We start from the raw sequence: 16,892 nt of genomic DNA, 5'->3' as shown, positions 1-16,892 counted from the left end.
TCTGCCAAGGCCGATGCCCAATGTCATAGTAGAGGGCACATACAATCCCAAATGGCAAAGTTCAGGAAAATGACCTTGAAAAAGACATTTAAATCAGCTGAAGAGAAACGTAAACTTGCCAATATGCCATTTACGACACGGAGTGGCAAGGAACGGCTAAGGTCGATCCCTAGTATGTTCATGACTAGTGGTTCAGCTTCACATGACGATGGAAGCCCTCCTCCCACTAAAAAAATCAAAAGAGTTAAGCTGGCAAAAGCACAGCGAAGAACTGTGCTTTCTAAGAAGATATCACAAATCCCCAAGGAGAGTCCAAGTGTGGTGGTGGTTGCGATGCCTGACCTTCCCAGCACTGGACGGGAAGAGGTGGCTCTTTCCACCATTTGCACGCCCCCTGCAAGTGCTGAAAGGAGCACCCACAGTCCACTTGCTGATATGCACTGTTGAAGTACAACAGGATGAGGATACTGGTGTAGCTGGCGCTGAGGAGGAAGTTGGCGAGGAGGATTCTGATGGTGATGTGGTTTGTTTAAATCAGGCTCCGGGGGAGACAGTTGTTGTCCGTGGGATGAAAAAGCCCATCACGGTCATGCCTGGGCAGAAGACCAAACATTCCACCTCTTTGGTCTGGCAATATTTCTATCCAAATCCGGACAACAACTGTCTTGCCATATGTACCATATGTAAAGGTGAAATAAGTAGGGGTAGGGACGTCAACCACCTAGGAACATCCTCCCTTATACGGCACCTGCAGCGCGTTCATAAAAAGTTACTGTCAAGTTCAGAAACTTTGGCTAAGACCGTAAGCAGTCCAGGGACACCTAAATCCCGTTGTATCCAAGCGCCTGCAAACCACACCGTCAACTCCCTCCTCGTCAATTTCCTCCTTAGTCAGGATCGGAAGTAGTCCTGCAGGCCATGTCACTGGCATGACTGACTCTCCTATCCGGGATTCCTCTGGAGGATCCTGCATTGCTACGCCTACTGCTGCCGCTGCTGCTGTTGCTGCTGCTGGGAGTCGTTCATCATCCCAGAGAGGAAGTAGGACCACTACTTTTACTAAACAATTGACCCTCCAACAGTCCTTAGCGAGGAGGATGAAGTACGACAGCAGTCATCCTGAAGCAAAACGTATAACTGAGGCCTTGACTGCTATGTTGGTGTTAGACGTGCGTCCGGTATCCGCCATTAGTGCAGTGGGATTTAGACAATTGATGGAGGTAGTGTGTCCCCGGTTCCAAATCCCGTCTAGATTCCACTTCACTAGGCAGGCGATACCGAGACTGTACAGAAACGTCAGAAAAAGTGTCCTCAGTGTCCTGAAAAATGCCGTTGTACACAATGTCCACTTAACCACGGACATGTGGACAAGTGGAACAGGGCAGACTAAGGACTATATGACTGTGACAGCCCACTGGGTAGATGTATCACCTTACGCAGCAACAGCAGCAGCGTCACCAGTAGCAGCATCTCAGAAATGCCAGCTCGTTACAAGGCAGGCTACGCTGTGTATCACCGGTTTCAGTAAGAGGCACACCGCCGACAACCTCTTAGAGAAACTGAGGGAAATCATCGCCCAGTGGCTTACCCCACTTAGACTCTCCTGGGGATTTGTGATATCTGACAACGCCACCAATATTGTGCGGGCATTACATCTGGGCAAATTCCAGCACGTCCCATGTTTTGCTCACACAATAAACTTGGTGGTGCAGAATTTTCTGAAAAGCGACAGGGGCGTGCAGGAGACGCTTTGGGTGGCCCGAAAAATTTCTGGCCACTTTCGCCATTCAGCGACTGCGTGCCGAAGACTGGAGCGCCAGCAAACACTCTTGAACCTGCCCCGCCATCACCTGAAGCAAGAGGTTGTGACGCGGTGGAACTCAACCCTCTATATGCTTCAGAGGATGGAGGAGCAGCAAAAGGCCATACAAGCCTATACATCCACCTATGACATAGGCAAAGGAGGGGGTATGCACCTGACTCAAGCGCAGTGGAGAATGATTTCCGTGTTGTGCAAGGTTCTCCAGCCCTTCGAACTTGCCACACGTGAAGTCAGTTCAGACACTGCCAGCTTGAGTCAGGTCATTCCCCTCATCAGGCTTTTGCAGAAGCAGCTGGAGAAAGTGAAGGAGGAGCTAAGACGGAGCGATTCCGCTCGGCATGTGGGACTTGTGGATGAAGCCCTTCATTCGCTTTGCCAGGATTCCAGGGTGGTCAATCTGTTGAAATCAGACCACTACGTTTTGGCCACCGTGCTCGATCCTAGGTTTAAAGCCTATGTGGTGTCTCTCTTTCCGGCCGACACAAGCCTGCAGAGGTGCAAAGACCTGCTGGTGAACACACTGTCAGCTGAAGCGGAACGTGACACGTCAACGGCTCCTTCTTCATTTTCTCCTGCAACTGGGGCTGCCAGGAAAAAACTTAGGTATCCTAAGCAACCCGCTGGCGGTGATGCAGGGCAGGCAGGACCAAGTTTGGACATCTGGTCCGGACTGAAGGACCTGGCAACAATTTCTGACATGTCTACTGTCACTGCATATGATACTGTCACCATTGACAGAATGGTGGAGGATTACATCGGTGACAGCATCCAAGTAGGCATGGCAGACAGTCCATACCTGTACTGGCAGGAAAAAGAGGCAATTTGGAGGCCCCTGTACAAACTGGCTCTATTTTACCTGAGTTGCCCCCCCTCCAGTGTGTACTCCGAAAGAGTGTTTAGTGCAGCCGGGAACCTTGTCAGCGAAAGGCGTAGGAGGTTGCTTCCACAGAATGTGGAGAAGATGATGTTCATCAAAATGAATTATCAGCTCTTCCAGGGAGACCAGCCTCCAGAAGGTACAGAGGGACCTGTGGTGGTGGATTCAAGTGGGGACGAGTTAATACTTTGTGAGGATGAGGATGTACACACTGAAGAGGGTGAGGAATCGGTGGATGAGGAGGATGAGGATGACATCTTGCCTCCATAGAGCCAGTTTGTGCAGGGACACATTAATTGCCAGCTTGTTTTGTGGGGGCCCAAACAAACCAATCATTTCAGCCACAGTTGTGTGGCAGACCCTGGCGCTGAAATGATTGCTTTGTTAAAGTGTGCATGTCCTGTTTATACAACATAAGGGTGGGTGGGAGGGCCCAAGGACAATTCCATCTTGCACCTCTTTTTTTTCTTTGCATTATGTACAGTTTGGGGCCTAGTTTTTCAAACTGCCATCCTGTCTGCCACTGCAGTTTCACGCCTAGATGGGTCACGTGTTTGTGCCGCCCACTCGTGTCGCTTAGCATAGTCATCCAGCTACCTCGGTGCAACGTTTTGGACATAAAAACACTATTGTGAGGTGTGAGGTGTTCAGAATAGACTGGAAATGAGTGGAAATTAAGGTTATTGAGGGTAATAATAGCATAGGAGCAGAAAAACCTACAAATTCTGTGATTTTAGCTGTTTTTATGCTTTTTTTAAAAAAAATACAGATCCAAAACACAAAACCCAGAACCCAAAACACGGAAGGGTGGTTTTGGCAAAACCAATCCAGATCCAAAACACGAAGAAAGATCCAGATCCAAAACCAAAACACAAAACACGAAAAGTGGCCGGTGCACACCCCTAATATATATATATATATATATATGTGTGTATATATACATACATTATATATATAATGTAATATGTGTGTATGTATAAATATATACACATATATGTAAGTGTGTGTGTGAAGCGGGTGTGGTGTGATATATCAACATGATGAACGTATCATTCCTGCTGGCCCAGCAGTCTCTAACCTGCTCTTGACAGCTGCAGCTGTCTTCCCCCTGCAGTATAATGCTGGGTACACACTAGGGATGTGCGCCGACCCCCGTATTTTGTTTTTGTTTTCAGTTTTGGATCTATATCTCCTTCGTGTTTTGGATCTGGATCTGGTTTTGCAAAACCACCCTTGTGTGTTTTGGTTTTTGATCTGGATCTTTTTTCAAAAAATGATATAAACAGGTAAAACCACATAATTTGGGCATGTTTTTGTTCCTACAGTATTATTAACTGCCATGCCTTCAGCATAGGGTTTGTTATGTTACACTTATTCACATTATCAGCCCCACCTAGTGGTCAGGACAGCAGCAGTTTAAATCTGATCTATGTTGTCCTTCTTAACATTCCATAGCAGTCTAGCAATGCATTCTGGGCTAAAGGAGCTGTAAGCAGCCATTTTCCTTTTCACATGGTCCCAGACAGGCACCATTACATATGCTCAACCTGGTACAGCCTCCGATGGTGAGTTCTAAACTTCAACTGTGCCATCATAATGGTAGATCTGCTTACTCAGTAATGCATGTTAGCTGTACTATGTGACATTGCAGCCTGTACTTTGCATACTGTATGTTTCATGTTGTTTGCATATCCCATGTTATGTATATGTTTGCCTTGCATTCCCATGTATATATAGTAATCGCTTTTTATTGTTTGTTTACATCACTTGCCATTACTTGTCATCATATCACTTGTCATATCATCACTTATCATTAATTATCATTTCCACGCAAGTTCCTCTATCGAATAATAAACTCAGTTCTTCAGATCACATCTGACTGGGTAATTGGAAGATAGAGTATTGGTTATGCTGGCTGCTCCAAATTTGTCAGACACTTAGTGCGGGGCAGTACATTAACCTTAATAACATTTATTTCCAGTCATTTGCAGTAAATTTTGACCACCTCACAATATTGATTTTATACTTTTTATTTTTTTGTCCAGAACTTTAGGCCCGAAGCCCTGACCAAGGCAGCAGTGATTGACAACACAGGCAGCACTAGGTTGCTGCTGTCTGATAATAAGTGTGGCTAACGCACACGAACACACAGAAAAAAAAAATACACTTTTTATTTTTTGGGGCCAGAAGTTTGGGCCCAGAGCCCTGACCAAGGCAGCAGCGATTGAGGACACAGGCAGCACTAGGTTGCTGTCTGAATAAGTGCGGCTAATGCACACGCACAAAAAAATACACTTATTATATAGATTTTTTTTTTGCCCACAACTTGGGGCTCGGAGCACCCTTGACCGAGGCAGCAGCGATTGACGACACAGGCAGCATGCTACCAGCCCAGATGGACACAGCAGACAGCAGCAGCTCAAATGGACACAGCAGACAGCACCAGCCCATATGGACACAGCACCAGCCCATATGGACACAGCAGACAGCACCAGCCCAGATGGACACAGCAGACAGCACCAGCCCAGATGGACACAGCAGACAGCACCAGCCCATATGGATACAGCAGACAGCACCAGCCCTAATGGACACAGCAGACAGCACCAGCCCAGATGGACACAGCAGACAGCACCAGCCCAGATGGACACAGCAGACAGCACCAGCCCAGATGGACACAGCAGACAGCACCAGCCCAGATGGACACAGCAGACAGCACCAGCCCAGATGGACACAGCAGACAGCACCAGCCCAGATGGACACAGCAGACAGCACCAGCCCAGATGGAGACAGCAGACAGCACCAGCCCAGATGGAGACAGCAGACAGCACCAGCCCAGATGGACACAGCAGACAGCACCAGCCCAGATGGAGACAGCAGACAGCACCAGCCCAGATGGACACAGCAGACAGCACCAGCCCAGATGGACACAGCAGACAGCACCAGCCCAGATGGACACAGCAGACAGCAGCACCCCAGATGGACACAGCAGACAGCAGCACCCCAGATGGACACAGCAGACAGCACCAGCTCAGATGGACACAGCAGACAGCACCAGCCCTACACTACCCAACTTCCCTTATCACTCTCCACAGCCGGAGTGAAATGGCGCCGACGCGGGCTCCTCCTTATAAAGCAGATACAAAAGCTCGCGAGCCGCGAGTTTGTCTCTGAGGTTATGCCCTGGTTTGAGACAAACCGACGGATTGGTATGATTCGGCTACTATATCGCACCGTGTATAGGCATGATATCGGACAAACCGCGGTCCCGTGGGTTGTACATTGCATCCCAAGATCTTCTTGCAGGATCAGTTGATCTGGGGATGCGATGTGTGATCACATGCATTGCTATACAGGTGAGGGAGGGGGAACTGGCATATCTGGCGGTCGGCCACCCGATCGCACCGTGTATGTGGACCGCCCTATATGTCAGATGTCAGATCCCCTGTCGCCTTGCATGGTGCCATCGCACCATGTATGGGCGCCTTTAGGTCCTGGAGAAGAGGCAGGAGGAAGGGAAAGAAAGGGAGCGTGTTCTCATAGTTATGAATTAGAGATGAGCAGGTTCGGTTCCCTGAGAACCGAACCCACCCGAACTACGGGGATCCGAGGCAGATACGTGTCGGCTCGGTTTTTCCCGCCTGACTCGAATCTGAAAACGAGGGAAAATGTCATCATACAGCTGTCGGATTCTCACGAGTTTTGTATTCTATAAAGGCCCCGCGATTTGCCGCCATTTTTCATTCCGGCTGTGGAGAGTGAAGACAGAGGGAGCTAGGAGATGTGCTGTTGTTAATACTTAATACTTGTTATTGTTAATTGCACGCTGATGCTGTGCATAGGGGCTGGCTACTGTTGTCCATAAGGGCTGGCTGTTGTCTATAGAGGGGCTGGCTGGCTGTTCTCATGCCCATAGGGGCTGGCTGGCAGTCGTTGTACAACAGCCAGCTCCTATGGACAGGACTTGTCCTGTCCATAGGGGCTGGCTGGCTGTAGTGCTGTGTTGTCCAGGGGGTGCTCTTCACCTACCACCAGTGTAAAAAAAAAAAAAAAAAATTAATTAGTGTTGGGCACACTTGTCATCAGTGCAGGGGTACTGTGCTGCTGTCTGTTAAGGGGCTGCTGTCTCTTTTCAGGGGTTCACCCCAGTGTTAAAAAAAATAAAAAAAATTTGTGTGGCGTGTTAGCCACACCTGTCATCAACATAGGTGTGCAGGGGTGCTGTGCTGCTGTCTGGCCCAAAAATAAAAAAAACTATTTTTTTTGTGTCCATGTTAGCTACACCTGGCTGTCACTGTCATCGGTGTAGCTGCACAGGGGTGCTGTGCTGCTGTCTGTCAAGGGCTGCTGCCCACAAAATAAATAAACCATTTTTTTGTGTGCGTGCTAGCCACACCTGTCATCGGCGTAGGTGTGCAGGGGTGCTGTGCTCCTGTCTGTCAAGGGGCTGCAGCCCAAAATAATAAACATAAAACCAACAATTTTTTTTCTGTGTGGTTGTGTGCGTAATGAGTATGGAGGACAGTCACATGACCGGATAGCAGGATCCACATACCAGTCTTGTAGCTGCCGGCAGCTGTCATGATGACGATGCAAGGCCGTCAATGTCATCTATGAAGGCCGATATACCAGGGCTTAAGTCAGGACAAAAAATCAGGCTAAAAAAAAAATCAACTTTTACCCTGTTAGCTTTAGAAAAACAAAAAATTGGCAATATGCCATTCACTACACAAAGTGGCAAGGAAAGGATAATGCCTTGGCCTAGTTTATTTATGACTAGTGGTTCTAGTGATAATTTAAGCCCCTCTGCTTGTAGGAGAGTTACAAAAAAATGTAAATTGTTAAGATGAATAAGACACCGGAACCAACTATGTGCTCTGAAATCCCAGAGGAGCATCCAAGTGTGTCCACGGTTGCCATGTTTGAGCCTGACCTTTCTAATACTGTACTTGAAGAGGATCCTCCTTCCACCATTTGTGTGCCTTCTGATGTAGAAATCGAGGATACTTCTGTGGAATTGCACGAGGAGGTTGAGGAGGATATTTATGTAGTTGGCGATAACAACAAGGATGATGAGGATGTTGATGATGATGAGGATGTTGATGGCGAAGGATGTTTGTGTAAAAACTGTAAATCAGGCAACAGTTGTTGCCCATGGTGTGAAAAATCCCATTGTTGCCATGTCTGGGCAAATGACCAAAAAATCCACTTCTCATGTGTGGAATTATTTCCACCCAAATCCGGACAACCTTTGCCAAGGTTGTCCGGATTTGGCAATGTAACCATTGCCAAGTAACAGTGAGTAGAGGTAAGGACCTTAACCATCTTGGAACCTCCTCCCTGTTATGTCACTTGCAGCGCATTCATCAAATTGGAAAGGGTATTTCAAATTCTAAAACTTTGGGGTAAAAAAACTGAACAACAATCAGTCCAGTGTCACCTAGCTGCTCCATTCTATCTGGATCCAATCGCCTGCAACCTCCACCACCAACATCTGCATTTTCATCAACATCTTCATTCATGATTGGAAGTAGTCCTGCATCCAATTTAATAAGCAGGACTGACTCCTCTCCTATCCGTGATTCCTCAGAAGGATCCTTGAGTGCTACACCTGTTACTGCTGCTGGGGGTGGATCTTCATCCCAGAAAGGGACCAAGAAGACTACTACTAGTAGTAATTTAAAAAAAACAATTGACTATTAAACAGTCCTTTGATAGAGGAAGTATGTATAACAGCTGTCACCCAGTTTTACAGCGGATCACTGATGCCATGACGGCTGTGCTAGTATTAGATGGTGAAATATTAAAAAATGAGGCTGATAGTGTGGAGGAAGTGCAAAAGGAGGATGAGGGGGAAATTTGTGTCCTATCTGACGCTAATGTGAATGTTGATGATGAGGATGAGGATGTGGTTTGTGTAAATCAGCCACCAGTGGCAGCAGTTCTTGCTAATGATAAAAAGAAAGCCAGAAAAGCCACATCTTGGGTGTGGAATAATTTTATTCTAAACTCTGATAACAGTTGTGAAGGCATCTGTTCCATTTGTAAAAAAAAAGTTAGCAGAGGAAGGGACGTTAACCATCTAGGCATCTCCCTGTTTCGTTATTGCAGCGAGTTCATGCAATTTGTTTAACAAAATTATAATTTGTAAATTAATAACAAGCAGTCCAGTATCAGCTACCAGCAGTTTGGACCAACAGATGCAATTTCCGGGAAATAGTCGGGAAGCCGATGGACAGAATCCCGACCGCCGGCTTCCCGACTGTATAATCCCAGCAAGGGATAAATGACAGGTGTCGAAATCCCGACGCTTGTCATTTTCCCTACGCCGTGAGACTCACACCTGGCTTACCGATCGAAGGTAAGCCGGGCAATGGGCATGGTCAGACGCGGGGGGGAGGTTAGGTTTAGGGTTCCCGGGGGGAATTAGGGTTAGGCACCCGTCCAGGAGGTTAGGTTTAGGCTAGGGGAAGGAGGGGTTAGGGTTAGGCACCCCCAGGGGGAGGTTAGGGTTAGGAACCCCCCCGGGGGACTTAGGTTTAGGCAGCGGGGAAGGGGGGGTTAGGTTTAGGCACTTAGAGGTGGGATTAGGGTTAGGCACTAGGGGGGGGGGGGGGTTAGGGTTAGGCACCTCTAAGTGAGGGTTAGTGTTAGGGGGTAGAATAGGTTAGTAAGTACTTACCTGGGAACGATCGGGATTTTCATCCTTGTTGGGCTGCCGCAGTCGGGATTTCAATCCGCAATCTCCAATACCCTTATCATCAACCTCCTCCTTAATAATTGAAGGTAATCCTGTTTTGTGGGTGCCCAAACAAACCAAGGAGTTCAGCCACGAAAGTGTCAGCCCTAATGGCTAAAGTGCTTGGTTTGTTAAACTGTGTATGTCCTTTTTAATATCCCACATAAGAGTGGGTGGGAGGGACAATTCCATCTTGCACCTCTTTACTTTATATTTGGCACAATTTGGGGCATTGCCGACTGACATTATAGTTTATTAAACTGCCATCCTGTCTGCCACTGCTGTGTGGCAATGTTTCATAGATGTCCTATATTTTTTTAAACTGCTGTGCATTTGTGCTGCTGCTCTGTTGCTTACTTTAGCCAGCCAGCTCGCTGCAGCCTTTGGCGTGTATTGGTGAAAGATAGTGAAATCAGTATTGTGAGCTGTGAGGTGATTAAAAATGCCTAGAAATGCCTGAAAATAATTGTTATTCAGGTTAATAATACTGTAGGAACAAAAACAGGCCCAAATTATGTGGTTATAGCTGTTTATATAATTTTTTTTGAAAAAATACAGATCCAAAACCAAAACCGAAAAACAAAACACCAAGAAAAAAAATCCAAAATCAGATTCAGATCCAAAACCAGGGGAGATCTTGATCCAAAACCAAAACACGGGGGGTCGGTGCACATCTCTATGGTAGACACACTGATGAGGAAGAGCAGAAACATAACATCAGCTTCATATCTGGCCATTTAGCAACAAGTAACCAAGAAGTAAATGCAGTGGTCCCACTTACCCATTCTGTAGAGGAAGTGAAGTAAAGAAGGCAAGACACAGGCTGAAAGACAAAAGTAGAGATAAGTAGAGATATTTCAAAAGCAGAAATATGTCAGTCATTCAGATATGGGAAAAGAGTGATGGCCCCCGTACACCAGAGATGGATTGCCGCATTCCTGCAATCTAAATATGATAGTGATTTGCAAATCTGTGAAATTTAACATGGAGAATTTCACGATCCTCCAATGGATCGCAAAACATTGATGGTAGCTGGTCGTCATTTCCGACCGGCGGTTCTGCGTTTTCAATTCCATTGCAGGATTGCGCAAACCATCATTAGGGGTATGGGCCCCTTAAGAGAAAGCAAGTAGCTGTACACCTGCACAAACCATAGTCCTAACACTTCGGAGTTCCTTAACGAGGAGGGGTACTGTTAGGAGCCGCAGCAGTGGCTCACGGATCCGTTGGGTTCTGATGATTGCTAAGCAACAGGGACACCGCGCCATACCAACCGCAATTCGCAATGTTCCTGATGGTTGCTACCCAACCGGGACTCTGCAGCTACACTGTCTGTTGGTCCTGGCTGTTACTAATAGCTGGAATGCTTTCTCATACCTGCAGCTATTCAGCTGCAGTGTAAATAACTGTGTACCCACCTTAAGGGACATGTCTCTGTATGCACAACTTTTCAGCTGCAGTGTAATTAATTGTAAGGGACCTGTCTCAGTTGGTGCAGCTACTCAGCTGCAGTGTAATGAATTGCAAGGGGTCTGTCTCTGTTCTATGGTTCTGATTGGCTTCCTGAATAGTTACAGCACAGTCAACGCTTTGGTGCATTGCCAGTTATAGCTTTTGTCCTGCCAGAAGTCACCTGCCCTGCTGCAGTAGTCTAGTAGATTTCTGCTAGTTTTTGACAGCCATTATCAATATATTTATTGGTGATATTGCAAATGTTATTGAAGAGAAAGTATGCCTTTTTGCAGATGACAACAGGGTAGACACACCAGGAGAGGAAATTATGGAAATGATGGATGCTCTATGTAGACTAGAGGAATGGTCAAGACTGTGGCAACTACAGTTTAATGCTAAAAAATGCAAAATCATGCACTTGGGTCTTGAACCCAAAGTCTAAATGTAGTATCATTTGTACTCTAATGGAAACTTCAGAGGAGGAAAGGGATCTAGGAGTCACTATTTCAGGTGACTTAAAGGAAGGTAAGCAATGTAACAAAGCAATGAGAAAGGCAAGTCAGATGCTTGGTTGCATAGGGAGAAGAATCAATAGCAAAAGAAAGAAGTATTAATGCCACGGTATAGATCATTGGTATGGCCTCATCAAGAATACTGTGTTCAGTTCTGGAGGCCATATCTCCTGAAGGATATAAATACGTTAGCTACTGTATAAAGAAGAGCAACTAAAATGGTGCATGGCCTACATCACAAAACTAACCCGGAAAGTCTAAAAGATCTTAATATGTATAGTTCTGAGGAGTAAAGGGAAAGGGGGACTTGATAAAAACTTTCAAATATATCAAGGGTTTTAACAAGGTGCCTGGAGGGAAACATTCTTAAAAGAAAGACAAGTATTAGAACACAAGGACAGCCCTACATGGCTTCTCAGGGCTGCAGTGAATGCAGTCCCAGAAGCAGGTCTCACGCGAATGCGCAGCGCCACCGCGCTCTTGTGCCGGTCCCATCTCCTGCTAGATCTATAGCGCAAAACCTAACCCTCCCCCTAGTGCCTAAACCTAACCTCCCCCCCGCAGTCTAAACCTAATCCTTCCCCCCCTAGTGCCTAGCCCTCCCCCTAGTGACTAACCCTAACCCCTAACCCTCCCCATAACCCTCCAATTTACAATCAGGATGCTGGCGGTCGGGATCAAGGGTGTAACTAGGCCCCATAGCAAAAGTTTGTAATGGCCCCTATATACCACTCAATGGTGAAATATTAATAAAACACATGTAACTTTGACAAAGAAAATGGGCCTCCTCACCTCCTGGCCCTATAGCAGCTGCACCCCTTGCACCTATGGTGGTTATGACTGATATCGAGTTTCCGGGACCTGCATTCTGAGTGCCAGCATCCCAACAGCCGGGATTATCAGTACTTCCCGATAAAACTTAGATTCTGCACATGGAGCAGTGTAGCAGCAATGCTACAATGATGCAATTAGAACCAAAGACATGATACAGACAACATGGACTGTGTGACTGAATATATTAGTCACGTAATACTCATGATGTTACCTCCTTGTGAAGAAGGCATGGGTACTCCCAGGCAGGGCTGGATTAAGGGACACATGGGCCTGGGGCTGATAATGTTTAAGGGTCTATACTGGGAAGGGGAGGAGCTGTGATCAGCGCTGTCTGGGTGTGGCCATAGTCACGTGGGTATGGAGGGCTATCGGTGGTTTTCCATCGATGTTCACCATCAATGGTGCTATCAGTGCTAACCATTGATGGTACACAACCACCTATGGTGAACCATAGATGGTTGCATCATTCAATGGCCACCGCTGCCGGGTGCACAGTGGGCTAATCAAAAACGGGGACAGGGCTAAGCTCTATGTTGGGAGCAGAAGAAAAAAAACCATCAGGTTCCACTTTGCAATTGATGGCGGAAAACAATTCGCTCTCTGCCATCAATGGCAAAACCATCGGTACTAAACCATCAATGTTTGTTAACTATCGATGGACGATGGCCATCCCTACATGTGGGTGTGTGCACTCCCTACATGATCAACCCCAATAGCTCCATAAATGAATAAAAAAATATAAGAAAAAAAAATTGTTGAGAAAACTAGAAACACAATTTTAATACTTATGACTAGCTCTTGTTCGCAGCTTCGCCAACAATGAAATCGCTTCTGCCAACATTTTTTTATTTGATATGTTCTGCTGTAGCTGTAAGGGTCCTGTTGTGGGAGAGGCCTACGTGACCAGCAGCACTAGACACATTGGTGGCAGCAGCGCTTTCACCAACCAAACCAATGTCCTTGTGTGCCCTGTGCACAAACTGCTATGTAGCCTATCTTATTCAAGTGACTACAGACCCAAAGCACCATGAAGGTTATTTCTAGTTATGATGCAGTTTTCATGAAAATCGGTTCTGTAGTTTTTGCACCAACTTGGAACAAACGGACACAAAATCCTTATTATATTAGTGTAAATGATGGGCCTATTTTTATGTGAGGCCTGGAGCTATAGCTCCATCTGCCCCATTTTCCATTGTTAATCTGGCCCTGCTCCCAGAAAAATTGTCAACTAGGTTACAGATGAGGAGCAATGCATGATATAGCTGGACATTTATGGATTGGTAACATTTATGGTTCCAACAGATTGGCTAATTTTGCATGGTGATACAAGGGCTAGATCTGTAGCTTCCACAGCTCCTTATGCTGGGCATACACTGCCAGATAAAATGTCTGTCAGACCGACAGACATTTTATCTGGCCGGCTGCCAGCCGCAGATGTTGCTGGCATACACTGTGAGAGAAATCTCACAGTGTATAGCCTGACATCCGCGCTCCGCCCCCGGGGGAGGAGACATTTCCCTGTTCCTTCCGTAGGAAGGAACACAGGAAATGTCTGTCTGTCGGCTGCGCTGGGCATACACTGGCCGATGCGGCCGACAGTTTCCCGGGAAATATCGCATGGGACGGGCATGCTGGACAATCCAGCATGCCCGACTGAGCAATATTTAACCCTCGGTCGCCCCCCCCACGCTACAATTATCGCGGCGATCCGCCGATATCGGGCGGATCGTCCCGATAATTGCAGCGTGTATGGCCAGCATAAGATGTGGAAAACTAGAAATATTATAAAATTGTTGTAGGGTTTAAGATTCATAGCCTTCAATGTAGCTAAAACCTAATAAATGAAAATAAATAAACAAATATAAATTGTTTGGTCTTTAATGACACATAAGGGAAGAAGTTGCTCAGCTGGTTATTCGCTATTAACATTCCATTTCTGCCCTAAGTTACAGAGTTCGTGTAATTGTGATAGCAAATGTAATTAGCAGAGCATTACGTGATAAGTAGGAATGTACAATGGTATAATACGTTTCAGATTTTCTTTAAGAGGGTTATAAATAATGTAATGTACTTGTACAGTAGCAAAACAATTGGCTCCTCTTATGCCTGGAGACATTGCTTCTATGAATATGTTGAAATGGCATGATCTGTGTTTACCCTCATTATATAATAAATTATTTTGGTTCTTTGTATGCACTTAGGTCAATATTATCACTACTAGTTATTTTAAAAATGATAATAGGGCAGAGATACTGCATTCATCTCACTACCTGGCATCTATATCCCCTGTATGCTTTATCACCCTGTAGCACACCCACAGTTTGTTTTATATGGTAAATAAACAGTATTTACAAGATATTTTGCATTTGTTTATAACCGCACCAGTACTAACAGAGATAGAGGGCCTGATTTATCACGGATCGCTATTGCGATCGCAGCTGCGATTACGCATGCAGTCCCACTGCAAAAATATGCTAATGATTGCAATCGTAATTCCTTCGCAGCCTAACATAAGGACGCCCACTGCCCCTTAATCACATCTGTAATACATTGCAAGTCTACAAAACCATCGGTAACATCGAGTACCATCGGAACCTCACGCACAATTACAACAGGTCTGACCTTGGTCAGAATTTGCTAACCTCATCGCATGCTGTGAAAGCTCAAATTACGTTTGCCATCGCAGTGACTAATCTATGCATGTCCCTGTAACGCCGTTCAAACGCACTGGCGCCCCTGCGTTTCACCAACCACCTTCCAAACGCTCACTTCCTGTCAATCACTCTGCGATGGGTCTGCATGGACACTGTGATCACAGTCCAATCGCAGTGTAGCCTTCGCTCACTCGCACTGTAATGCATTCACATTCGCAGTATGCAACAATTGTCCATGTGCGTGCGTAATAGCAGTTGCGATCTGTAATGAATCAGGCCTGGAGCCAGTACTGTGCTAATACCATACTTGTGACCTTTTCCTCCTGTGCTCCAGAAGATCAAGGGAGATTGAAGAAGGAGGGTTGGGATTTGGCACCACAAATCGTCCCTCCCTACGATTTGGGGCATTATGATACAGGGGGCAGGGCCATGATGATGCGATTCACAGCATATCACATCATCGGAAGTGGGCGGCTTGCAGGAGGGTGTCTACTGTCATGGAAGACAGACAGAACTCACAAATTTGGGAGTTTCTCAGAAATTTTGGGAGAGTAGACAATCATTACTAATGCTTGCCCAGGTGTATGGTAGTAAGGGAAAACTGTGCTTCCTCTTTACAGCTTCTTGCACAACAGGTCTTGATTTAAATTTGCCCCCATGATCGCTTCCTATTCACCCCAACACATACTTGCTGAATCCCGGAGAAGTCAACCAGGTCAGCTCAGTGGGGAGGGGGTTTGGGGTTGTGGAAAGTGTGCGGGCTGGTGGACATAGATACATATGTAATTGCATCTACAGTATGTGGCCCCACCCCCACTACGCAACTTCTACCCCCAATACTACTTTGCTCACTAAGTGGGCTGCTGTGGGTGGATGGCAGCTGGCTCTGGGAGACTTGTCCACACTTCCAGGTGGCCAGGAGTACCACACAATTTTCAGGACCCTTCTGGTCTTTCCGTGAGAGTAGGCAAGTCTGCCCCCACACCACCTCACCACGGAGCACAATGGTCTGAACATCACATGTATTAAATGAATATATTTTACTGATAATTAAAAATATTACATAGCTTTTATTCTATAGTGTTCAGCAAAACAAATTGGTAAAGTTGATGCTGGACACTTGTAATTCTGCAGCCCCAGGTCCGGATTGTTGCATTCTGTTCACAGACTTGGCCCTGGAAGACGATATTATGAGTAATTTGGGCCATATGGTTTTCAATAAATGTTGCCTTGCAATTATTCAGCCCACACTTATACCACTCCTTAACAGGGGCGCCGATAGGGTGTGAGAGCGGGTACTAATTACCCAGCCCGGGCTTGTTGGAGTAGCGTGGCGAGGGCCTTATTCCCCCCCAGTAGCACTTCTTACCTGTCAGTCGCACCAGTCTCTCTCCCCAGTCCAGTACACGCTGCTGTGTGCTGGGCTGCGGAGATCCAGAAAGTTCATACTGACCAGCAGCATTCTGTTTCTGCCTGCATGGTAAGCTGGGCGTATCATGCAGCACTGATCACTCCCCTCCCCTTGATTTGCCCCTGGCTGAGAGGCGTGCGGCGCCTCCCTGTGCAGCGTGCCCTACAGAGTGTTTTTTCATATCATGTTGTGGTAGTGAGCGTGGCCACATCTCCACAATTTAGCCTCTTATCACAGTGAGATATCACATGTTCTACATTATTTATCCCTATTTAATGTTATGATAGTAAATATATTTGCATCACCTGTAAATTACACTATGACACTAACAAGGAACCAGGTCAACAATGTCCCTAACATATTTGTAAGGTAGAAAATGCAGCTCAACTGGTTGTGTCAGTCTTGTTGAAGGACTACAGTGAGGAAGACTCTTCTCTCTTTGCTTGCAGAAACACAGGTGACCCAAGCAAATATTATAAATATTATAAACCTGCATCTGACAATGGCTGCTAACAGGAGAGTCAGCATCCAGAAACATCTAACAAGAGGGAGGTAAGAACAAGAGAACAAAAATATTTATATAGTCATATAATA

At 46.2% G+C, this 16,892-nt stretch overlaps 1 long non-coding RNA gene across 1 annotated transcript; it reads right to left on the bottom strand.

The window, feature by feature from the left end:
- Nucleotides 1-8,966: 8,966 nt before the first annotated feature.
- Nucleotides 8,967-16,340, bottom strand: LOC148520037 (uncharacterized). Its single transcript, XR_015878879.1, has 3 exons — nucleotides 16,257-16,340; nucleotides 10,217-10,258; nucleotides 8,967-10,125 (listed from the first exon to the last, which is right to left on the bottom strand). It is a non-coding gene; the product is annotated as an uncharacterized LOC148520037 (long non-coding RNA).
- Nucleotides 16,341-16,892: the final 552 nt, after the last annotated feature.

The sequence above is a fragment of the Taudactylus pleione genome, unplaced genomic scaffold (assembly GCF_031769625.1).
Source record: "Taudactylus pleione unplaced genomic scaffold, aTauple2 ptg000178l, whole genome shotgun sequence".
NCBI classification, from domain to species: Eukaryota; Metazoa; Chordata; class Amphibia; order Anura; family Myobatrachidae; genus Taudactylus; species Taudactylus pleione.
This window is presented reverse-complemented; position numbering and strand designations above follow the sequence as displayed.